Genomic DNA, 24327 nt, shown 5'->3' with positions numbered 1-24327 from the left:
ATTCCACTCAATGCATTATAATTTAGAGTTGTTTATTTTTGGTTATTAGAATCTGAGACTATTAAAGGAAAGGACCTTAGAGGTCATGTAGTGCAAACCTCTCTTTTCAACAGATAACAAAAATTCCTGAAGCCTAGGGAGTCAAGAGAGTTGAAAAAAAATATTTCCTCTTTCAAGGACTCTTGTATAATTTTGAGATATGCGTTACAAACACTCTGAAGAAAAGACTTAAAAGCAACATTTGGCTCTATCGAACTTTTAAAAATATAGTCAAGATTCCAGTAGAATCTTGTATTCTCTACATCTTTTAGTCATTTGTATGACTAAAGGAATAGTCAGCGACATTCCTCCAAATTTGACTGATCCCTTCCCATACTTTAATTGATGATTTCTCAATGTGCATTTATTATTTTTATTAAAAAAATAACAGAGATGGAAAAACAAGCTTATTATTGATATTTTAGGAGCTGCCTCTTTTTTTTCTAAGACATTAAGATGCTTCCCTCTTTTAGGTGATTCACTGTTGCTTCACTTATGCAACATGACTTTTCTTTTTATTCTTTCTTGTCATTTGGTATCATTTTGATTTTAAGAAGTCTGTAGTTTGATTATACACATGTTTCTAATTCAGAAATTGCTACTCCTCCACCAATTCATAAGCCATTGCAAATGTCCACAGGCTGGAGATGGAATGCCTTGTTCCTCGATGACTGAGGGAAGACTGAAAAGCTAGGCGTAACTAGATTATGAAGAACTTTGAATTCACTTAAGAGGATTTATAATTAACCCTGGAGGTCATCAGGAACCATTTTCTGTCAGTTAAAAATATAATGTTTCACTTTTTGTTATATATTTAGTACTTGTGATGTGAAGCACCTTGAGTTTTTTCCTCAAAGAAATTATTAATGATATATAGATGTGAGGCTTCAGTGCAGTCCATATGGCTTTTCTCCCTTAGTCTTTTATTCTTGAACTATGACTAGGAGGAGTGACTGATGATTTGCCCTATAACTGAAATTTAGAATGTTCTGAGAGCCCTTGCACACTTTTAGTAGGGTATAAACAACTGAGCTTGCCTTCCAGTTAGCAAGAATAACTGGGCAAGAACATGTTTATAATCTCATACTAGGGGAGGTTGAGGCTGGTGGATTGCTTGAGTTCAGGAATTTCAAGATACAATAGAGCTAAAGTCAACTAGGTATATGCACTGAGTGTGTTGCTAATGTAATGAACTACCCAAAGCAGGGGACCTAAGGAAGAGTGAACCAGCCCCAGTTAGAAACAGAGAGAGTCAGAGCTTCCATGTCTCTCAGTAACCCTTGAGCAGTCACAACACTTCCAGCCTGGGTAAGATAAGGAGATCTTGTCTCAACAACAAAATAAAACAAACAGAAAGAATAATTGGGTAAACTATGAAATAATAAGATGTCATATTTGCTCTCTATCAGAAGTGACACTGCTGTGATCTCTTCCTTGGATCAACCTATATATACATATTGAATAATTCAAGGAAATTAGATCTTTTCTTGAAAACAGATCTAAATTTTTGAAGTTGAAATTAAGGAAGATACCTATGTCTTTTCATTAAATATTACTTGGTACTCCTGTTAAGGACAAAATATAGGGCATGGCACTACATGGGCACATACCAATATGGCATCTTAGAGTCCCATAAACCATAGCTTTGGGGATAAGCTCCAGGACAGCAATCAGCAGATTTACCGAATGATATACTAGGAAGCCAAATGAAGCAACAGATAGCTTTGTCATTTATTCAGGTGACATGGTCAGTGGAGACAGAGAAAAAAATAACAGATGTTTGGGCACTGGGCTGGCACATCTTCAGTATGACAATATTTGGGTGATAAAGTACTTCCTCTAGCAGACTTATTCTGCAGAGACATAGCAGGGATGTAAGGGAGTATTTCTGATGAGTTTTTCAAACTGATCTTTATAAATGGAAAACATAAAATAAGCATCAATAGCAACGTTTTATGCAGACTATTGTGGATGAATCTGCATATGACTATGCATTAATTAAAACTGATTCTATGTGAGTCTATGCTTAGCAGACAAATTGAGAATAACTACATATTACCTCAATGAAGATGGAGCCTCAAGATACTTGACAACAATGCAAGCCCCTTTTTAACTTAATCATGAACATGATAATAAAATTCATATCTTGAAGGGTTGAAACACAGGAGAATGAAGGACTTAATAATGAAAGTTAATGGATTACAACACATTTAAATTGTATATTCAGAAAGATGATTTTTCATTGGGGAGCTTTTACTTTGGCTAATAAATGAGAGCCTCTTGTTCTGTATATTGAAAGAAGCTTGGATTACTATGTGCCCAAGGTCAAATTACTGATCAAAACACTAGTAGTAAAATTAAGAATCATCTTGGAAGGCAGCTGAAAGTCATTTCATCTCATGACTCTGAACATGACTTTGAAAGAAATGCACTTGTTTTCGTGTGGATTAGTAACTGGTTAACTGGCATTCTCTTGGCAGTTAGGTGGTACAGTGAATAAAGCACTGGACTTACAACCAGGCAGTCTCATATTCGTGAGTCCAAATCTGGCCTCAGACACTTACTAGCTCTGTAACTGTGGGCAAGTTACTTAACCCTGTTTGCCTCAGTTTCTCATACGTAAAATGGGCTGGAGAAGAAAATAGTAAACCGCTCCAGCATCTCTGCCCAGAAAACCTGAAATGGGGTCATGAAGAGTCTAACACAATTGAAATGACTCAACAACAACTGAAATTCTCTTACTTAGAATTAATCATTTGAAAACAAAAATACCTTATTTGTTTCATCACTATAAGATGCCAAATAACTAAATGAAAAACCACCAAAAGTAGATTACACGGCTATTTTCAAACTCTGGATTTTGAGAAAGGCACTACATTAATCATTTCAGTTACTAATGAAATCATAGGAAGAGGAATTAGATTTGTGATTTCATTGGGGGAACAGAGAGCGAGCAAGTGAGAGAGAGAGAGAGAGAGAGAGAGAGAGAGAGAGAGAGAGAGAGAGAGAGAGAAACTGAATTTATCATTTTATTGGTATAGGTCATTCCTAAGTAAGAATATTTTCTCTCTAGATGCAGGTTGACAACCTCTCATAAATTAGAATTATTAAAGTTTCCTGGGACTTGGAGAGTTGAAGTGCCTTGCCCAGGGCCATGCAGTCAGTATGTGAGAGGAAGGACTTGAACTCAGGTATTCTGGTTCTCAGGCAAGCTCTCTTTCAAATTGCTTCTCATAGAATATCCAAATCTGGGTGGGTGAGTGAAATTTTTGCTTTGTATTCTAGTTTTCAGTGCTTTTCAGACACAGATTCAGAATCCCCCAAAGACAGGTGCATAAATAGTAAAAAATAAACATTTAGAGTATTTTGTCATATATGTTCTTATAGCCATATTTTATGGTTCTGGAGATCTTCATGAAAAAGAGAAAATTTTGCTCAATGACATAGAAGAATGTATTATTGCAACAGAAGTCTGATTATTAAAGTGATAAAGAATAGACCATGAATTTAGGAAAGAGATGAGTTCAAATCCTACTTCCTAGTTGTGTTTCCATGGGCAAATCATCACCTCAGTGAATATAGAAAGTCTCCCTACCTCCTTCCCCCCATCCTACACATTAAGAAACTATCCAACTTTAGGTTTCCCATAGATAAAAAAAAATAGTTCATATTCATATAGCTTTCTAAAATTTACAAATAGCTTTAATATAATACCTCACTTGGTATAGACAAATGTTCTATGATGTTGGCATTTTCATTATCTCCAGTTTATTACATGAGGAAACTGAAGTTCAGAGAGGTAGATCACTTGTTCACAGTCACGTAGCTGGTAAGCATTTCAGGCAAGATTTCCTCTTTTTGCTACATAGAGCCCTCAATCTGTTATGACAAACTGACTCTCAATGAGAATAATCACAGCTGCAGGATTTAGCTTACTGGATTGTTGTCAAGATCAAATGAAATAATGGATGCAAAGTGCCTTATAACCTTTAAGCCTTATGGAAATAGTTATTATTAAATGACTCTTCACTGTTGCATTAGGTTAATTACTCACTTTGTATGAACATCACTGGTGAGAGGAAAGTGCTTGACTACTGACTCCAAGGGGAGACCTGAGTTCTCTGTATGCTATATCCACACCCACTTCCTGGCTGTTAGAGCTGTCTAAACAATTCTCCCACTATCTGGATGGCAAATGCTTATTATTTGACTACAGTACATAAAGTTGTCCCAGTGATTTTTCATATTGAGTTCTCCATGATCTTTTGGCCTTATGTACCTTTGGTGTGCTGGATACAGTTTGTTCGGATCTGTGATTTCATTGATGAAGGGAGGCCCTGCTGAGAACACCCCTTTCCTGTATTATTACATACCTACAACTCTTCTATAACTTCTGTTCTTAGAGAGCTGTCCATGTGTATTTAAAGATGCTCAGGGACATACAAGCACACATGAGAGACATACACTCTGAGACAGCACTCTTTCCATTGTACCATGTAACTTGATATCATTCCCTCTATGTACAGGTATCAGTGTTATTGGACTTATAATGAAATATAGAGCTATTGAAATAAATTCACATCTGTTGTAAGCACTTCCCACTGTAAACAATGATCTATTTATGAACCTAACTATTGACACATCAATTTACCGTATGATTTGCCAGGAATTTTTATACAGCCATTTCTATATGTGATCATTGAACTTTATTTTTGAACTACGTTCATGAGGAGTTCCTGAGAAATCAATAAATTAAAGAAAGTAAATGAAAAATCTACAGTTCATGCTATGTTAAAAACACTGTGGGCATTTTAAAATATATAACACAGTTTTTATTCTTTAGACAAGAGCCTCACAATCTACTGAATCACTTAAGCAAGTAAATGAAATTGTGCTGTCAATGATATTGATTTTGTAATTAACATGACTCTGTGTAGTGGAGTGGAAATCGTTTTGGACTAGAAGTTAGAGTTTTGTCAGGAGTAAGAAGGGTGTGCATGAAACTGGATAGGTCACTAAGCCTCTTGGTGTGTTAGTTTCCTTATCTGTACAAATATATGACTAGATTAGATAATCACTGATATTCTATTATTCTGTAAGGGCAAGCATAGTAGGATCTTTTGTTGTTTTTGTTTTGGTATAATCAAGAAGTGTAATGACTCTGATTGAATAACATATTTGAGAAGGATCTTTCCCACTCATTGATGGTCCTGGGAAGATTTGTTGGAAGGCCACACCTTTTGTTAATGAGACACTGGTTTTCAAGGGATGCATTGCCCTCTGGCTCTAAAAAGTGTATAAAGACTCTGGGGTGGGATTTTACTTTGGGCCTTACTGACTGGAAGCGTTTGTGTGCCAGATGAGGCTCTGGGAAACCACTAAGGAGCCCCCTGGCTTTGAAAACCCAGATGTTGGTGTTTCCCTCTCTGGAAAAGATGTTAATGGTCCGACATTTGGAAGCATGTCTGTTGACTTAACTTCTCTGTATTTTCTCTGAAGTTCAGGGTGCTGACTTTTTCCCCTGAACTAACTGAATAATTCATGTGATTGATTAAAGTGATTGTTAGACCCTCAAAAATTGCCTTTCCTTTTAGAGAAGCAGATCAAAGAACCTGTGATAGCAGGCCCCCATTTCTATATTGTGGTGTTTACTGACCAAAATCACCCCATTACCTCTTTTCTCATGTAAGATATTACTAAAGAATGCTTAGAATGTGGGTGTTAGAGATTTACCACATGTCAGGGTGACCGATTAGTCTGATAGATTTCTTGCTTGCAGCTATTGCTTGATAGTGGCTAATGTGCATCTGACTCATTTACTAGATAATCTTATGGCATTTCAAGCCCTCCAAAATAGAGCCCCCATTTACCTTTCAAGTCTCATTTCATATTATTCTTCCTTGCATACTCTCCATCCCATTCAAACTTGCCTGCTGGTTATACTTTTACACAGATCAAGTAATCCATGAACAATTGTTTATTAAATACCTTCTTTGTCCTAGGCATTGCACTAATCTTTGGTCAAAAAGAGACAGTTGTTCTCAAGGAGCTTGTATTGGGGGAGATAATATTCATATACATATACATACATAACACATAAATACCTAAATACAAAATAAATTTTGGGGAAAGGTAGCTTGAGGTCTCACAACAGTATAAAAGGGAGATTTATGAGATAAGCTTGATGAAAAACAGGGATTACAAAAGATAGAGGTAAGGAAGGGGTGCTTTCCAGGCATAGGGGACAGGCTGCACAAATTTATGAAGACAGAGTTTCACATCTGAGGAACTGCTAGATAACTTGTCTGGGCCACAGAGTACATGGACATTTATATTTAGATCTAGATATTTCTATTATTTATATATTTATATCTAGATTGTGCATATGCACATAATACATATGCATATACACATAAATACATGTCTGAAATTCATTTACATAGAGATGATTGTTTTTCTATTTTTCATCTATCTGTATGTGTCACCTATCTGTCATCTTCCTCCATTTTATTTTTCCTCAGCTTATTAATACAGTACTGTGTATATTTGTCTTTTCTCTGTCTAAACTTCATCCAGTAATTTTCCCTAGGACTGCTTGAGGAGGTGGAGGGAAAGGGTGTTTAAATACAGGAGAAATTGGAGAAGGAAGATGAGGAAGAAGAAAATTGGAGTATATAAATTACTCCTTCACATGACTATGATTAGGGTATAAAGGTCCATGACTTCAGAGAGAGCAAGTCCAGAGTAGCAGAGAAGAAGTATTGCTGCTTGTGGGAGGGCTTCCTCATATAATTAATTATGATACTCATAATTACAACCCTCATCCCAGTCTTGCTAGCCAGACACTCCCACAGTGACAGCCCTGATGACCTTGGCTTCTTTACCAAAGTTCCTTGAGATGACATTCATTTGGAAACCATATATGGGGACAAATGAATTCGGGGACCTGATGTTCCCAAGATACTAAGGCTCTTGTCTGTTGGAACATCTGGTTAGTTCAGCACTATGGTGCATAATGATAAACAGCAGTTGAGAACTGCATCCCATAATGGCAAGAAATACAAATTTCTCAGATGTGCTTTCTTAGGAATTGAGGACAAAACTATAGAGCTATCTGTAGAGCAGAGAAGACAGGGAAGGGGAAAAATAGAGATGATACTTAAAATCATGAGAATTGATGAGTTCACCAAGAGAAAGGAAATATAAAGAGGGGAGCACAAACAGCGCCTTGGGTTACACTCACAGTTAGGGGGCAAGATGTGAATGCTAAACTACTAAAAGAGACTGAGGACAAACCCAGGTAAGACCAAAAGCAAAAGAGAGTAGTGCCATAGAATGTAGTGAGGAGAGCATGATGGAGAGGAGTCTAGTCAAAGGTATCAAATGCTCTACAAATATAAAAAAGGCTGAAGGCTTAGAAAGATCTATTAGATTTCACAATTGAGAGATCAAGGGTAACTTTGGAGAGAACAGTTACTGGGGGGTGAAGAGGTTAGAAGTCAAGGTGCAAAGTGTTGAGAAGTTAGTTAAGAGAAAAGGAATTGTAGGCAAAGAGAGTATACAGCTCTACTCTATTTTCCTAGGAGATTAGCTGTGAAATGAATGATATTGGATAATATTTTAAGAGGATGATTGAGTGAATGATTTCTTAAGGATGGCAGAGACATGGACATGTTTGTAGGCAGCAGGAAAGGAGTCAGAATGTAGGGAGATTGAAGACTAAGGTAAGGAAGTGATGACTGTGTGTGTTATCAGCTGGAGAAATCAAGGATACATGTAGAGGGACTGGGCTTGATAACAGAAACTGGAACAAAGTCAAGAAACAATGGGGATGATATTGATGAGAGGTTGAGATATAGAGGAGAGCAGGGACTTAGGACAGATGGACTTATTTTTCTCAATAATGTATGAAATAAGGTCCTCATCTGTGAGGACTGTGGAAAGGGTGGTATGGGAGTTTCGAGGGGAGAAGAGCTGTGATTGCCTTTGAAGGAAATATGCTAGAGAACCAATTAGACATCAATTAAAGATGATGGTTGTGGTCATAGGGAGGTTCCAGTTGAGACTGGATAACAAAAATCTGTAACAAACCTAGTCTTCTATTCCCATTTAACATCACATGAGTAAATGTTATGTCTTCTACACCAATAACTTCTTTACACAGGTGATCCTCCATATCTCTAATGTAGCACCTCTTCAATTCAATTTGAGACTTCTTAGTTTCCCTCAAAGAACAACTAAGGTTGACACTCCTAAAGGAGCCTTTTTTTAAATTGACCCAGATATCAAGGTTCTCTTCAGATTGAAATTTCTTTGAGTTCATCTTGTATCTAATCATGTTTTATAATTATACTGTACTAATATATGTACCATATTAATGATATATTATGCCTTCTGTACTCATACCAAGTTTTTAAGCTCTTTGAGGGCAAGAACTGCTTATTTTTTCTCTTTGCATTTCCAGTGCCTCATACAGTGCCTTGCACATGGCTGGCACTTCACACATGTTTGTTCAGTTGGATTGAAAGTCAAGTTCAAATTGAAGTTTTAAAAGAAAATTCTTATTCTCATTATCTATTCACTAAGAAGTCCCACCTTACATAGGATTCTAATTAAAGTCTAAGATTATCCAAGGTATTATGAGGAAACTGAATGAATGCATAGTTATCCTGACAATTGAGGATTTGCACAGTACCATTTCTTAATAACTAGGTAGCACAATGAATTATGCAAAGAGTTGCTCAGTAGTCTGTCAGCACTTTTCTTAAATCCCAGAAACTTTTATCTGCAATCTATTATCCTCCAATGAAATTATTCCATATATATATATATATATATATATATATATATATATATATATATATATATATATATATATATATATATATATATATATATATATATATATATATATCATGCTCCATACTGATTGTAAGGATTCTGGCCTTATTTTTTATCTTAATGTAAGATTTCATGCTGGCTGAATGAAACTCAGATCCTAGGAGTGGGACATACAGTCAAGGTTATAGTCAGAAACTCAGTCATTCCATCTAAAATAGAGCTGTAAGGAACTTAAATTTCTTTTTGCCATGTGAGCATTGGAGATAAATGGCAGGGTTACTTCTCCAACTTAGTTATTTTGGGTGGGTGGATGAAGGATGGTGGTAAGGAACAACTATCTCTTATAGAATGAAACCTGAAACAAGGGTTTCCTCAACTTTAAAATGATTTCCTTGATTTAATTTACTCTTTTCTTTCCTCTCGCTGGTGGCTCATCTTCAGTAGATGAGAGACTTTTGGTGGTACATGGTTAACTCTGTTTCCTATAACAACTCATGAGTACCAGCCATGGAATTATTCTTGTCTGAGGTCTATACAAAAGTGGACATTGTCTAACTTAATATATAACATAATGTTTGTTTGCAAATCTAATATCTTTCTCATCTGTTTGGATTTCTTTTCTGTGTTAGAGTTCACAGTGAGAGCTCACTAAATAATACCAACATCTGAAAGTTAGAGAAAGGTTATGTGACTTGACTTGCAGACAATCAGTCATTATTATGAAAAGGATCCAAAGAAAATTCTCCATTGCGCTATAGGATGAGGGAAAAGAGAGTGAGTGTAGCAATTATTTCTGATTATTTATTTATTTGTTTGTTTATTTATTTTTATTAATTTATTTAACTTTGAACATTCATTTTCACAAAATTTTGGGTTCCAAATTTTCTCCCCATTTGTCCCCTCCCCCCACCCCAAAACACTGAGCATTCTAATTGCCCCTATCACCAATCTGCCCTCTCTTCTATCATCCCTCCCTTCCCTTGTCCCCATCTTCTCTTTTGTCCTGTAGGACCAGATAACTTTCTATACCCCTTTACCTGTATTTCTTATTTCCTAGTAGCAAGAACAGGACTCGACAGTTGTTCCTAAAACTTTGAGTTCCAACTTCTCTTCATCCTTCCCTCCCCACCCATTCCCTTTGGAAGGCAAGCAGTTCAACATAGGCCATAACTGTGTAGTTTTGCAAATGACTTCCATAATAGTCATGTTGTGTATGACTAACTATATTTCCCTCCATCCTATCCTGCCCCCCATTGCTTCTACTCTCTCTTTTGATCCTGTCCCTCCCCAAGAGTGCTGACTTCAAATTGCTCCCTCCTCCCATTGCCCTCCCTTCCATCATCCCCCCCCACCCTGCTTATTCCCTTCTCCCCCACTTTCCTGTATTGTAAGATAGGTTTTCATACTAAAATGAGTGTGCATTTTATTCCTTCCTTTAACGGAATGTGATGAGAGTAAACTTCATGTTTTTCTCTCACCTCCCTTCTTTTTCTCTCAACTAAAAAGTCTTTTGCTTGCCTCTTTTATGAGAGATAATTTGCCCCATTCCATTTCTCCCTTTCTCCTCCCAATATATTTCTCTTTCACCACTCAATTTCATTTTTTTAAGATATGATCCCATCCTATTCAATTCACTCTGTGCTCTCTGACTCTGTGTGTGCACGCGTGTGCGCGCGTGCGTGCGTGCGTGCGTGTGTGTGTAATCCCACACACTACCCAGATACTGAAAAGTTTCAAGAGTTCCAAATATTGTCTTTCCATGTAGGAATGTAAACAGTTCAACTTTAGTAAGTCCCTTATGACTTCTCTTTGCTATTTACCTTTTCATGCTTCTCTTGATTCTTGTGTTTGAAAGTCAAATTTTCTTTTCAGCTCTGGTCTTTTCATCAAGAATGCTTGAAAGTCCTCAATTTCATTGAAAGACCATTTTTTCCCCTGAAGTATTATACTCAGTTTTGCTGGGTAGGTGATTATTGGTTTTAGTCCTAGTTCCTTTGACTCCTGGAATATCCTATTCCATGCCCTTTGATCCCTTAATGTAGAAGCTGCTAGATCTTGTGTTATCCTGATTGTATTTCCACAATACTTGAATTGTTTCTTTCTAGCTGCTTGCAATATTTTGTCCTTGACCTGGGAACTCTGGAATTTGGCCACAATGTTCCTAGGAGTTTCTCTTTTTGGATCTCTTTCAGGTGGTGATCAGTGGATTCTTTCAATATTTATTTTGTCCTCTGGTTCTAGAATATCAGAGCAGTTTTCCTTGATAATTTCATGAAAGATGATGTCTAGGCTCGTTTTTTTGATCATGGCTTTCAGGTAATCCCATAATTTTTAAATTGTCTCTCCTGGATCTATTTTCCAGGTCAGTTTTTTTTCCCAATGAGATATTTCACATTATCTTCCATTTTTTCATTCTTTTGGTTTTGTTTTGTGATTTCTTGGTTTCTCATAAAGTCATTAGCCTCCATCTGTTCCATTCTAATTTTGAAAGAACTATTTTCTTCAGTGAGCTTTTGAATCTCCTTTTCCATTTGGCTAATTCTGCTTTTGAAAGCATTCTTCTCCTCATTGGCTTTTTGGACCTCTTTTGCCAATTGAGTTAGCTTATTTTTCAAGGTGTTATTTTCTTCAGCATTTTTTTGGGTCTCCTTTAGCAGGGTGTTGACCTGCTTTTCATGCTTTACCTGCATCTCTCTCATTTCTCTTCCCAGTTTTTCCTCCATCTCTCTAACTTGATTTTCAAAATCCTCTTTGAGCTCTTCCATGGCCTGAGCCCATGGTATATTTATTTTGGATGTGTGGGATACAGAAGCCTTGACTTCTGCGTCTTTCCCTGTAGGTAAGCATTGTTCTTCCTCATCAGAAAGGAAGGGAGGAAATACCTGTTCACCAAGAAAGTAACCTTCTATAGTCTTATTTTTTTTCCCTTTTCTGGGCATTTTCCCAGCCAGTGACTTGACTTCTGAGTTTTCTTTCCACCCCCACCTTGCCTCCAGATCTGCCCAGCCAGCACTTGGGGTCTGAGATTCAAATGCTGCTTCCCAGCCTCAGGGCTTTGGGCAGAGGCAGGGATGCTATTCAGTTTGAGGTTAAGTTCAGGTGCTCAGGTGGGGTCAGGGCTGCCTCATGGGACTCAGTTCCCTCAGGGGGTTTATGCAGAGACCTTCAACAATGGATCCATGCTCCTGCCTTCTCTTGGAGCCCTTGTCTGCCACTGCCCCTGTTGCTGCCTCCCGTGGGGGCCTGAGTTATGGAGACACCCTGCTCCACTCTCGGGGAGCCAAAAAGACTCTCTCACTCATCCCCGGCACCTGTGGGTGGAGTGACCTGCGTGGCCACTGGAGATTCCATCCCTGAAGCCTGCTGGGATCTGCTCCTCTTGGTGCCACACGGCCAAGGCAGGGCTGGGCTCTGCTCTGGGTCTGATGAGTGAGGGACCTTTCACATCAGGTTTTCAGGTCTCCCTGGAACAGACATCTTGTCTGCTCTGTTGTTCTGTGGCTTCTGCTGCTCCAGAATTTGTTGGGAGTTGTTCTTTACAGATATTTTATAGTCTGTGGGTTTGGAGCTAGCATATGTGTGTCTTTCTACTCCACCATGTTTGACCAATTATTTCTGATTTTGACAGGACACATCAGGAGAGAGGCAACACTCTTCTAGTTTTTATGGACAAAATAGTGCAGATCATGAAACTCTTTTAGAAGGGCAATGCAAAGCTTTTGTTCCAATCTGTAATTCAGAAGTGATTTCCTCAATTTGTTTACAAGAGGAATGTCAAGCAGAAAGGTGCTGAGTGGGAAACATTAATTGGCATTGAAGGTCAGCAAAAGATCTACTCTCTTTCTATTTTCTTGACTCCTGGCTTAGATATTAATCTCATTATTGCAGGAAGACTAAATTCCCTGCTTGCTAAGGTATTTCTGGAGAATCAGCAGGGGAAACGTTAGAGGTTCTCACCCTATGATTTCAGGACATCTATTTGATAACATGATCCATTGTTCCCCTGCTTTACTTTCTGCAATCATCCTACTATTCCACAACCCTGTATATAACTTAACAATCCCCCTTAGTGTGAACACATTTCAATAAAATTCAAATTTGTGTAGCTTCAGAGCCATTAACATTTAGTAGCCCGTTCTGGGCAACACATTGCTCATTCAGAAAAATGTCAGGAGAGGAGCTCTGTTCTGATGTATTATACTCCTTGGTTCATCATTTAAAACTTGGGACATCTAGCAGCATATAGATCTTATTAAAGTGTCAAAAGAGGACAAAAATATTGCACCAACTTAGAGATTCTTGTTATGTGGACTTCAGAGATCACGACATCCAATTCCCCTTTTCTCTTCATCTTTCCTTCCTCCTTTCTTGCTTTCTCCCTTTTCCCTTCCCTCTTCCTTTCTTTATCCACCCTCCATCTCTTTCTTTCTTTTTTTCTTTCTTCCTTTTTCTTTCTTTTCCTTCTTTCCTTTCTTTCCTTCCTTCTCTCCTCCCTTTCAATCTTTCCTTCTTTCTCTTTTTTTCTACTCTCTTCCAGTCTTCTTCCTTCCCCCCTCTCTTTATTTCTTTTTTTCTGGGTGGGTGGTATGTGTGAAAGGGGGTAGAGCAAAGGACAGAATGCTTGGTATCATTCCAAGGGACAGTATCAGAATTTCAAATCAAATTATTCATTAGAAGCACAAAAGAAAAGATTGGAAGTTTTTATTAGTCATTCCTTGATGGTTATATAAAAATCAGAATGGTGAGCTGTGTGCTGAATAAATAAGACCTTGGCTCCAACCCTATTGTCCATATTTATTTGCTATGTGGCCCTGAGAAAATCACTTAAGCTCTCTTTTTTTCCTCTTATTTGTAAAATAAAGATAATAAACTACTGATAATATATACTAAGAAGATTGTTGTGAAGTTCAACTGAAATAACTAAACGCTTTGTAAACTTTTATGTAAATGCCAGCTCTTATTACCACCACATTCCCAAGAATGTTTTCTGAGATTTTACTAGTCTATCAGTTGTACACAACAATATCTTGATAATATTGATACTTAACTGGGGTTGCAAACTCTTCAGTGTATATAAAGAAGCAATGCTGGTGTTGAAGTTTGAAGTGAGTTATGAACAAATATGCTATATAATTTTTTTAAAAAAATAGCATTCCTGAGCTGCAAAAACTGTGACTACTCTTTTTGCACATGTTCTTGGTGAAATCACTGAGAAGCTTAGCAATCATGTACCAGCAGTAGGGTTTGTTGTCATCATTATTGTTATCTTACATTCCAAATCAATGTTCCTGAAAGAAGATTTTTTTTTTTACCAGAAATACAGCAGAACTTTCACTTAAATGATAAATTGACTTATGGGTTCATATTTAAGCCAAGTCTAGGCTAGTTAAATATAAAGTGGTAAAGAACAATTACACACTTAAAAAAATTCTTCCCTTTAATAGTTTCTACTATAGAATTGTCAAATCAAGTGTCATTGATCAAAATGATAGACTAAGGGTGGTACCTAGGCTTTGGTCTCACAATGTTGTGGAGAGACATATGGTGCATTTAAATGAGGCTAGAAAGAAAGGTGAGAAATACCAGTTGAGATACAGCAAGTAGGCTTAAGCAAACATTAAGGGTATCTCTGGAGTGGGAAAATATTCTCAATATTTTATTTTCCCTTGGGTCAGGGCTTACCTCATATGTAGGTCAAAATTGTGATATGAGTTAGGAATGTTACCTGAAGACATTATACACTAAACCTCCTCATTCTTTTCCTCTTCCCCTGTGGGGTCCATTTAAAGACATAAAAGCTCTAAAATGTCAGGAGATTCTTGAAAGAAAAGAACTAGCATATAAAAGTATGTTAGAAATTGGAGACCATGTGGGAATAGGGGCTAGAAAGAATCATGAAGACTTGAGTTCAAATCTTGCCTCCAACACTTCTAGGCTGAGTGATAAGTCAATCCCATGCTCAGGAAGCTATCTAATGGTCTAAAATGCAGAAAAATATACTGGTCTGCACTGAGAGGTAGTCACTTCTACAGAAATTTGCTATGCCGTTAAAATCACAGTTCTGGACAAATGGGGGGCAGTGGAAGGTAAACTATAGAAAAGCACACAGATAAGAAAGTTTGGCAGCACTTAAAACAGGTTTTCTATGTTTTAGAATTTTACCTAAAGATTGTCTAATTACTCCTCTAGGATATTGGGTCAGTGAGGTATCAGGTAATCTATGGTAATGAGACTAGTACAGTATTGTCTGTGTCATAGAATAGTCCTGGATAAGAGCAAGATTCAAGATTATAAGAGATAAAAAGTCCATCAAAAGAACTTTGTTTCAGTTTTGTCTGGCAATCCCATGCTGTGAGGATAATTAAAGTCATACAAATTTAGAAATAATAAAAAAGAAGTGGACTTCTAATTCTCATTTTCTACAGCTATGATTTTTTTTGAAATTGTTATAGTGATATGAGATAGCCCTACAGGTGCTAATTTGTTATTGTGGAGTCACTTCTGGCTGTGGGAGGGAGGGAAGGACAGGGTGGGGGAGAGAGAGGGGGAGAGGGAGAGAGAGAGAGAGAGAGAGAGAGAGAGAGAGAGAGAGAGAGAGAGAGAGTTTACATGTATGTATGCAAGGTTTAACTTCTCATGTTCCTAGCTCAGACATCCTTTTCCAATTTTAAACATTCACTGGCAGTTCCATTTCATATTAAATGTGTTTCCTTTTCCAAATGTCCCAATATTTTACAGAATGACTGCCAACATCCTGAAATGTTGCGACACTGATGAAGTTCCATGAAACTTGGCAGGATTTCCCAATTCATACTTCATCCTTGCACCTGTAGGTGGCAGAAACTTGGGGCTTATTCTAGCTCCTCTTCTGTTCTCTGAGATTAGCATGTGAGCTATTAATGAATAAGGTTCTCTCTACCTCTCAGTGTCCGCCACCCCACCCCCAACCTCCTCACCCCCTTTATAGAGCAGTGGAAATATTCCAAATGGAAAGATGGTAGGTTAGAGTTTCAGTGACTTTTGAAAGTTAACAGAGATTTATTAACAAGCTAGAACAAGCCCCAACCTGCCTCTGTCCCAAGTCCTCATTATAACTCTAGATATCTGTCCCCCTTTTTTATATAATATGTGGAGATGAAGAAAATAGCTAAGAAATACTTCCCCTTCTCTGACCCATTGTTCTTTCTGTCTGGGAGTCAGATGCAGTTCTAATGAAAAGAATCATTTATAATGTATTTTAATGAAGAGGAAATAGAGGTGTTTTGTATTAATCTATATTCGACTTCATAGAGGAACTTGCAGAATTCAGCAATTTGAGCAGACGTAGTCCTAGTTTCAAGCTTTCACTTGACCTTAACTATAGAAATTTGTCCTTCAGTTCATTCATATCTTGTTAGTTCGTTATATATTTTGAGGGAAGCCAAAGAAAATTACCACCATAGTGAGGAGCTGGTTGTTGCTGAAAGTTAAGGAAATACCAGAAGAAAGTCGAATACTGGCTGGCTGAACCCTTGAAGCGTACTTCTTCTCTTTAAATGAATTCAGTTCAATAAACGTATATTACAGAGCTAAATAACGTACTGCTACCACAAGAGCCAGCACATAGAAGAACTGCTTTCAGTGTAAGATCTGGATTAACATCCCGCCTCTGACACATACTGGTTGTGGGATTCTGGGCAAGTGGGTTAATCTTTCAGTTATCTAGACAAGAGAAAAGGTGTTGATATGAATTGGCAGGAGGAATTCTTCCTCTCGGGACTTGTTCTACTTAATTTGCTATCCCCAATAGGTAATGATATTGAATATATGGGATTGATGATGTATTTAAAGTATAATCAAGAATTTGTAGAAATTGTCATGGACTAAACTTTATGTTTAATCTTACGTTAAAAAGCTTTCTAGGGAAGCAACAGTGTAAGAAAGTATTTACCAATTAGTGAGATACAGGACAGGCTGGGTTGGGGAACCTCAAGGCCATTTATGGCCTTCTAGATCCTTGCCTGCAGCCTTTTGACTGAGTCCATGTTTTACTGTAAAAAATTATTTTATTAAGGGAATTTGTTCTGTGAAGTTTGGATTCAGTCAAAGGGCCACACTTGAGGACCTAGAAAGCCACGTATACCCTTGAGGCAGCAGGTTACCCACCTGAGGACAGTCTAAGCTCCTTGTAAACCACAAAATGATTAAGGCTAGGAAATACCCTACACAGAAGGATGAAGGCTTAGAGTTTGGTTACTTTTAAAAATTGCCAAAGAAATTCATTAATAATCTAGATTAAGCCCCATTCTACTTGCATCCTACATCTTAATTATGCCTGCCATCATTATGAATGGATAAAAACAAACAAATAACAACAACAACAAAATTACTACAAAAGATCTTTATTTTAAAGAATTATACTTATGAAAATGCTTAAGGGTCATCTAATGCAATCCAACCCCACTTAATCAAAGCTAATAATAGCTAACATTTATATAGCACTTACAATGTGCCAGGCATTGTGCTAAGCACCTTACAAATATTATCTCTTTCCTCCCTCACAACAATTCTGGGAAATAAATACTATTATTATTACTATTATCCCCATTTAATATTTGAGGAAATGGAGGAAAACAATGATTAAGTGACTTGCCCGGGGGTCAGATATTTCAGTAAGTGTCTGAGGCTAGATTTGAAACTAGGTTCTTCTGACTCTGGGCACAGCACTTTATGTACTGCACCACTTAGCTACACTTCACCCATAATGTTTCCTGCTATCCCACTAGCTCCAATGTAGAAAGTATGAATGACTACCAGATTTGCTGGGACTCTTGCCACCACTGATGCAATAAAAGCCTTCATTCAGGATTTTGTAATATATTTTCTTCTTTTCTTGTTGATTTCACTTCATCACATAAAGTCTCTCATCTCGGGGACCTTATCTTCCTCTAGATCTGGCAAACTTAGCTTCTTCTGTCTGTATTACATGATGCAAGGTGTAGAGGACAAGTCTTTCCTTCTCTAGAGGTCATTCTATATGGAGCTTTCCCCAATAAAGTTATAAAAGCTGTTTCAAAAGCCATTACGATTAACATGTGAAAATATTAATGGAGTCTGAAGGCTTAATCATAATAAAGTGAGTAATGCTCCAATAATATTATCCTATAACAGAAAGGTTGGGCTAAAAATAGGTAATTAACTTACTCATGTCATATTAAAGATGTTATTTGTTTCCAAACTACTGTTTCTAGACTCTTACCTGGGCTAGCAAAACTGACAACTAGAACAAGTGCAAGGACCAATTGTGATGACTTCAGGGGCTAAACAAATGTTTCTATTCGAGAGAAATATGAAATCATTATAGATTTTAAAAGTATAAGTCACCAATAGAAAAGAACTAAATTCTAGATAATTATCAAAAAATCCAAACAATTCCTAAATACATTACCTGAAAGGTTTTGCTCACTTCTAGGTTTTTGAGATTTAAAAAGGACACTGGAAAAAGTATAATTGTTAGTGAGTCAGCATTTTGATTAAAGAAATTAAATTGTATTATGGGTAGGAAGTATATGAGTTAAGCAAAGAACTAGAAGAATTTGTAAAATTTGCTTGAACCCATATTTAATTATGGAAGTAGCATGACATATGTATGTATATGTGATATCTACATGTATGTGTATTTATTCTGTGTGTTTACACAAATATAGATATTCATATATTGTAAAAAATACTAAAATGGTCAAATGCAGCTGTGATATCATACTTTTGGAAGTTCCTTCTGTTTATCACAACCCATCCATGTCTGCTAATGCTGTGTGACTGTATAGGTCTTTTACTCAGTTCACCATAGAAAGTCCACCCAGTGTGCTGCTGGCTTACTTCATTTCTCATTTTTTTTTGAAAATGAGCCCGTAGCATGGCATTTTGTTTTCATTCAAATCCTTTATATTATAAACAAACAATAAAACAGCAGGTTTGGGGTCTTTTCATCTTTTGATCAATTGAAGAATTTAAATGTCAATTAATTGTTAATTTTGCTTTGTAAAGCCTATTTATTTTCTGTTTATTTATACATATTATCTATTTATGTATACACACATATATGTGATATATATGTATACATATATATTTTTTATAAATCAGACTTCTAAAATGTTAATATTTTGAAGTACAATTATTATTGTTTAGAAGTTATTGTCAAATAGTGGCACAGATATGAATTTTAAGAGAGAAATTTTAAGGTTGTCAGATGGAAGAGGGATTATCATAAGTTTGTACAACTGGAGCTATAAGGTACCTCATATACAATCTAGTCTTTTCCCTCATTTTTGAGTAAAAAAGTTGATGCCCAATGAGGTTCACTGATTTGTCCAGAGTCAAATAGGTAGTTTTTAAGAAACAAGGTTTGAATTCAGGTTTTCTGACTCTAAAACACAGATATGTGATATTGTTACAGAATTGTCCCCATAGGGCAAAAGAAGGAATTGTGGGTGAATCTTGGAAAGTGAAGAAGTTAGATTTGATATAGAGAAAAACATCGGAGGGTGGACCAAGCTAAGATGATGGAGTAGAAGCAGGGACCTGCTAGAGTTCTCTCCTTAAACCCCTCAAAAAACCTGTAAAAATGACCCTAAACAAATTCTAGAGCAGTAAAAGCCACAAAATGACAAACTGAAGCAAATTTCCAGATCAACACAATCTGGAAGGTCAACAGGAACAATCTATCACACAAGTTTGGAAGCAGCACATTTTGGCATGGGCCAAGCCTGTGCAGATGGATCTAGAGCAAGCCTTAAGGTACTGAATTGCTGGCATTGCTGTGTTTCCATACTTCTCAACCCACAAAGTCCAAAGACAGCTTAAAAAGTTAATGGGAAGGGTCTCTCACCTAGCTGAGAAAGGATCATGGTCTGACCCCAACCCCAGCTTCAGTTGTATCCTCAGCCCCAGGATGGCAGCAGCCACTGCTGAAGCAGAGGCTGCTTTTGGAGCCTTCCACTTAGCAAAGAGCTCAAAAGTCAAATAATTGACTGGGAAAATGAGCAAACTGGGGAAAAATAAAACAGACTATATATTCTTGCTTTCTTGGTGAAGAGGTGTTTTCTTCTATCATTGACAACAAGGAAGATCAAAACATACCACCAGAAGAAGACAAAAAAGCCAAAGCTTGTGCATCCAAAGTCTCCAAGAAAAATGTAAATTGGTCTCAGGTCATGGAAGATCTCAGAAATGAATTTCAAAATCAACTAAGAGAAGTAGAGGAAAAATTGGGAAGATAAATGAGAGTGATGTAAAAAAATCATGAAAATCAAGTCAACAGTTTGCTAATGGTAAACCAAGAAAATACTGAAGGAAATAAAATCTTTAAGAATAGATTCACCCAATGGCAAAAAAAGGTCTTAAAAATGCCTTAAAGAGAGTGGGCCCAATGGAAAAAAGAAGTCCAAAATTTCACTGAAGAAATTAATTCCTTAAAAATTAGAATGGAGCAAATGGAAGCTGATGACCTAATGAGAAATCAAGAAATTATCAAACAAAATGAAAAGAATGAAAAAAAATAGAAGACAATGTGATGTATCTCATTGGAAAAATCACTTATCTGGCAAATGAATCCAGGAGAGATAATTTAAAAATAATTGGACTACCTGAGCATCATGATAATAAAAAGGGCCTAGATATCATCTTCAAGAAATCGTCAAGGAAAACTACGCTGATGTTCTAGAACTGGAGGGTAAAATAAAAATAGAAAGAACCCCACTGATCATCTCCTGAAAGAGATTCCAAAAGGAAAATTCTTAGGAATATTGTAGCCAAATTCTAGAGTCGTCAGGCTAAGGAGAAAATATTGCAAGTAGCCAGAAAGAAACAATTCCAGTACTGTGGAAACACAAACAGAAAAACACAAAATTTAGCTTCTATGTTAAGGAATCTGAGGGCTTGGAATACGTTATTCTAGATATCAAAGGAGCTCGGATTAAAACCAAGAATCACCTACCCAGAAAAACTGACTATAATCCTTCAGGGGAAAAAATTAGAACTTCTGTGAAATAGAGTACTTCTAAGATTCTTGTTGAAAAGAACAGAACTGAATAGAAAATTTGACTTCCTAATACAAGAATCAAGAGAAGTATGAAAAGATAAACAGGAAAGAGAAACCATAAGGGATTTATTAAAGTTGAACTGTTTACATTCCTTCATGGAAAGATGATATTTTTAACTCATGAGACCTTTCTGAGTATTATTAGGATAGTTGGAGGGAATATATATATAATATACATATAGTGTGTGTGTGTGTGTGTGTGTGTGTGTATGTATACATATGAAGAGAGAGGGAAAAACAGAGAAGGCATAGGGTGAGTTGAATATGAAAGGACAATATCTAAAAAAAAGAAAATTAAGTGTTAGGAGGAATGTACTAGGAGAAAGAGAAAGGGAGAGGAAGAATGTAACAAATTACCTCACATAAAAGAGGCAAGAAAGCTTTTGCCATGGAGGGGAAAAAGGGGAAGGTGAGAGGGAATAAGTGAGCCTTCCTTTCATCCAATTTCACTTCAGAAGGGAATAACATGCACACTCCATTGGGTATGGAAGTTTATCTTACCCTACAGGAAAGCAGGGGGAAGGAGATAAAAAGGTGGGTTATATTAGAAGGGGTGGCAGATTTGGGGAATTGTTAATCAGAAGGTAACACTTTTGCAGAGGGACATATCAAAGGAGAGAATTGAATAAATGGAATGTAGGACAAGATAGAGGAAAATACAGTCAGTCTTTCATAATATGACTGTTATGGAAGTGTTTTGTATGTCTACACATATGTAACCTATATCAAATTGTTTACCTTCTCAATGGGGGTGGGTGGGGAGAGGGGAAGGGAGAGAATGTGGAACTCAAAGCTTTAAAAGTGAATGCTAAAAATTGTTTTAACAAGCAACTAGGAAAGAAGATATATAGGCAATGGGGTATAGGCATCTATCTTGCCCTACAGGAAAAAAGAAAGGAAGGGGATAAAAGGGAGGATGATAGAAGGGAGGACAGTTTAGAGGAAAGGGTAATCAGTATACATGCTGTTCTAGCATGAGAGGGAGGGAGGAGATGGAAAAATTTGAAATACAAAATTTTGTGGAAGTGAATGTTGAAAACTGAAAATAAATAAATTTTTTTAAAAAGATACCTATCAAAAAAAAGAAAACAAGAATGAAAAGCATCTTAGCAATTAGAGTTATCCCAAACTGAAATGGGCTGCTTCAGGATGTAGTAGAGATCACCCATTTGAAAATCTTCATTCAGAAACTACATGAGTACTTGTTGTGTTTTCTCAAGAGATAATTCTTTTTTTCAGGTATTTTTTGGACTGCATTGAGGTCCCTCATACTCTGATATTCTATGATTCTATACATAAATTTTGAGTTATATATAGAAAATTAAAATAGATGACTATGATATTTTCCAGGGATATATTATCTATTTTCATTTACATAAACACATGTTACCTAGTTACCATGAAGGTTTAAAAAACATGCTACCATATAATAAAAGATGTAAAGATATTTTCAAACTGAAGATTTTTCTCAACGTCAAATTTAAGTAACCAAGAATCTTCATAGACATGGTAACAAGTGACTGGAATTCACTTTTTTCTTTTCTTTTCTGACATTTCAGCTTTATGGTTAGAATTAAGTACTCCAATATTTATTATGCATTTATTAGATGGTATTAATGGTTACACTGAGCTAGATTTTGGGGGAGATCCCCTACCCTCTTTGAGCTCACAATGTGGTAGGGAAGATCCAATTTTCTCACCAATATCAAATAATTATTCAACATATTATAGTATGTGTTGAAAAGTAGCAAGAAAAAGTATAATAATTGAAATTTATCTCCTCCTGGAAACATACAAAGCAGTAACATCGCTATTCTATGAGGAAGAGAGAGGAAAAGAGCAGATGAAGAGGATAAGGAAGAGGAGATGATGATGACAACTTAACAATTATGACCTGAATCACTGACAGATCACATGGAAATCTTGTCTGGAAAACTCTCTTTGAAATGATTAACAAAGACATTTAAGCCAAATAAAATATTTTACTGTGAGAACCTCAGTTTTAACATCACAACTTAATCTGAGGGGATCAGGAAGGGAAGGTGTTCTAAACCTCTCCATGAGGAGAATCTACTTTAGATAGACGTTAGGTAACTAAAGCCTTTAGGTAACTGGAAAGAATATTGAATTTGAAATTTGTTTATCACTTGCTGTTCAGATGACGTCAAGTTCTCTGGGCCTCACTTTTCTTAATTGTAAAATAAGAGAGGTGGACCAAGTAAGTCCTCCTAAAGCCCTTCTATCACTAAATCCTACAGTCCCATAAAATTCTTAAGCAGGGTAGGTGGGAGCGTGAGTGATTAGGTAAAGGTATTCAGACTGTTGGTAGTCTGGGTTCCCTTCTCAGTACTGGAAATTGTGGCAGACTGGAGAAGGGGGGATGCCAAGGGCCTTATATCTGAGAGAATATTTGGAGTATTGTGCTGATGTAAATTTAAGAACTGGTTCTGTAAGGAAAACTTGTACAGATGAGACTTTTAAATTTAACCTGTAGTGTAACAGTTTATCTATCATTTTCTCGTCTAGACAAATAAAGCTATTTTCATAATAGTATGAAGGTCTTTGTTTCTAATAGAGTAAATTCAATAGATAACCAGGAATATCCTTAAGACAGATTGAATGGTTTTTTGAATCAGTTATTAAATGTTTAGTGAGCATTTACAATTGTTGCAATTCAGAGTTTAATTTACTGTTTTTTGGAGAATCAAACAATTGAAATAGAGGTTTTTTGTTTTGTTTCATTTGCTTGTTTGTTGAGGTGGGCATGCCTGTATGGTTCTAGAAAAATACTTTGATTAAATGTTTCATTTTTTTTGCTTGGATTTATGGAGCCCTTGTCTAAAATGTCATGTCCAGTATAATTTTAGTAACAGAACACATTCTTAATAAATGCCAATTGATATAAATACCTGTCTCTCCTTGTATCTACTTACTTCACATTCTTCATGCTAGGAAGCATCCTTAGAATTCACATAACCTGTCACCCTTGCTTTACAACTAAGAAAACTTAGAACTAGAGAGGTTGACTTGAATGACCAGGTAACACAGGAAATAACCAGCAGAGGTGAAATTTGAAAGCATTCCTTTGATCTTCCAAACCTACTGTTCATCCAAAATGTGATTTACTGTCACTCATAAGAACTTTTAACCATTCATACTTTTTTTATTTTTTAAGATGACTAAAGCAGAAATTTATTTTACATGATTTCATTTTTGTAATGGGTTTTATATTATATTGCTTGTCTTATCTACAGCTTTGGGGAGGTCAGGAGGAGAAAAATCTAGAAATAACATAAAATGTAATTAAAAATATTTTTATTATTTCACCACTGTGAGTATTACCTCCAAGAGAAAATGGCCTTAAAGGG

The 24327-nt window shown here is 36.5% G+C and overlaps 1 long non-coding RNA gene across 1 annotated transcript in view; it reads left to right on the top strand.

Moving 5' to 3' along the window:
• Window positions 1-24327, top strand: part of LOC140506235 (uncharacterized) — a 148879-nt gene that overhangs the window by 113102 nt on the left and 11450 nt on the right. The gene's annotated exons all lie outside the window — the stretch shown is intronic.

Source organism: Notamacropus eugenii, chromosome 5 (genome assembly GCF_028372415.1).
Source record: "Notamacropus eugenii isolate mMacEug1 chromosome 5, mMacEug1.pri_v2, whole genome shotgun sequence".
NCBI classification, from domain to species: Eukaryota; Metazoa; Chordata; class Mammalia; order Diprotodontia; family Macropodidae; genus Notamacropus; species Notamacropus eugenii.
Note: the sequence above shows the minus strand (reverse complement) of the source record. Positions and strands in the feature narration are given on the sequence as shown.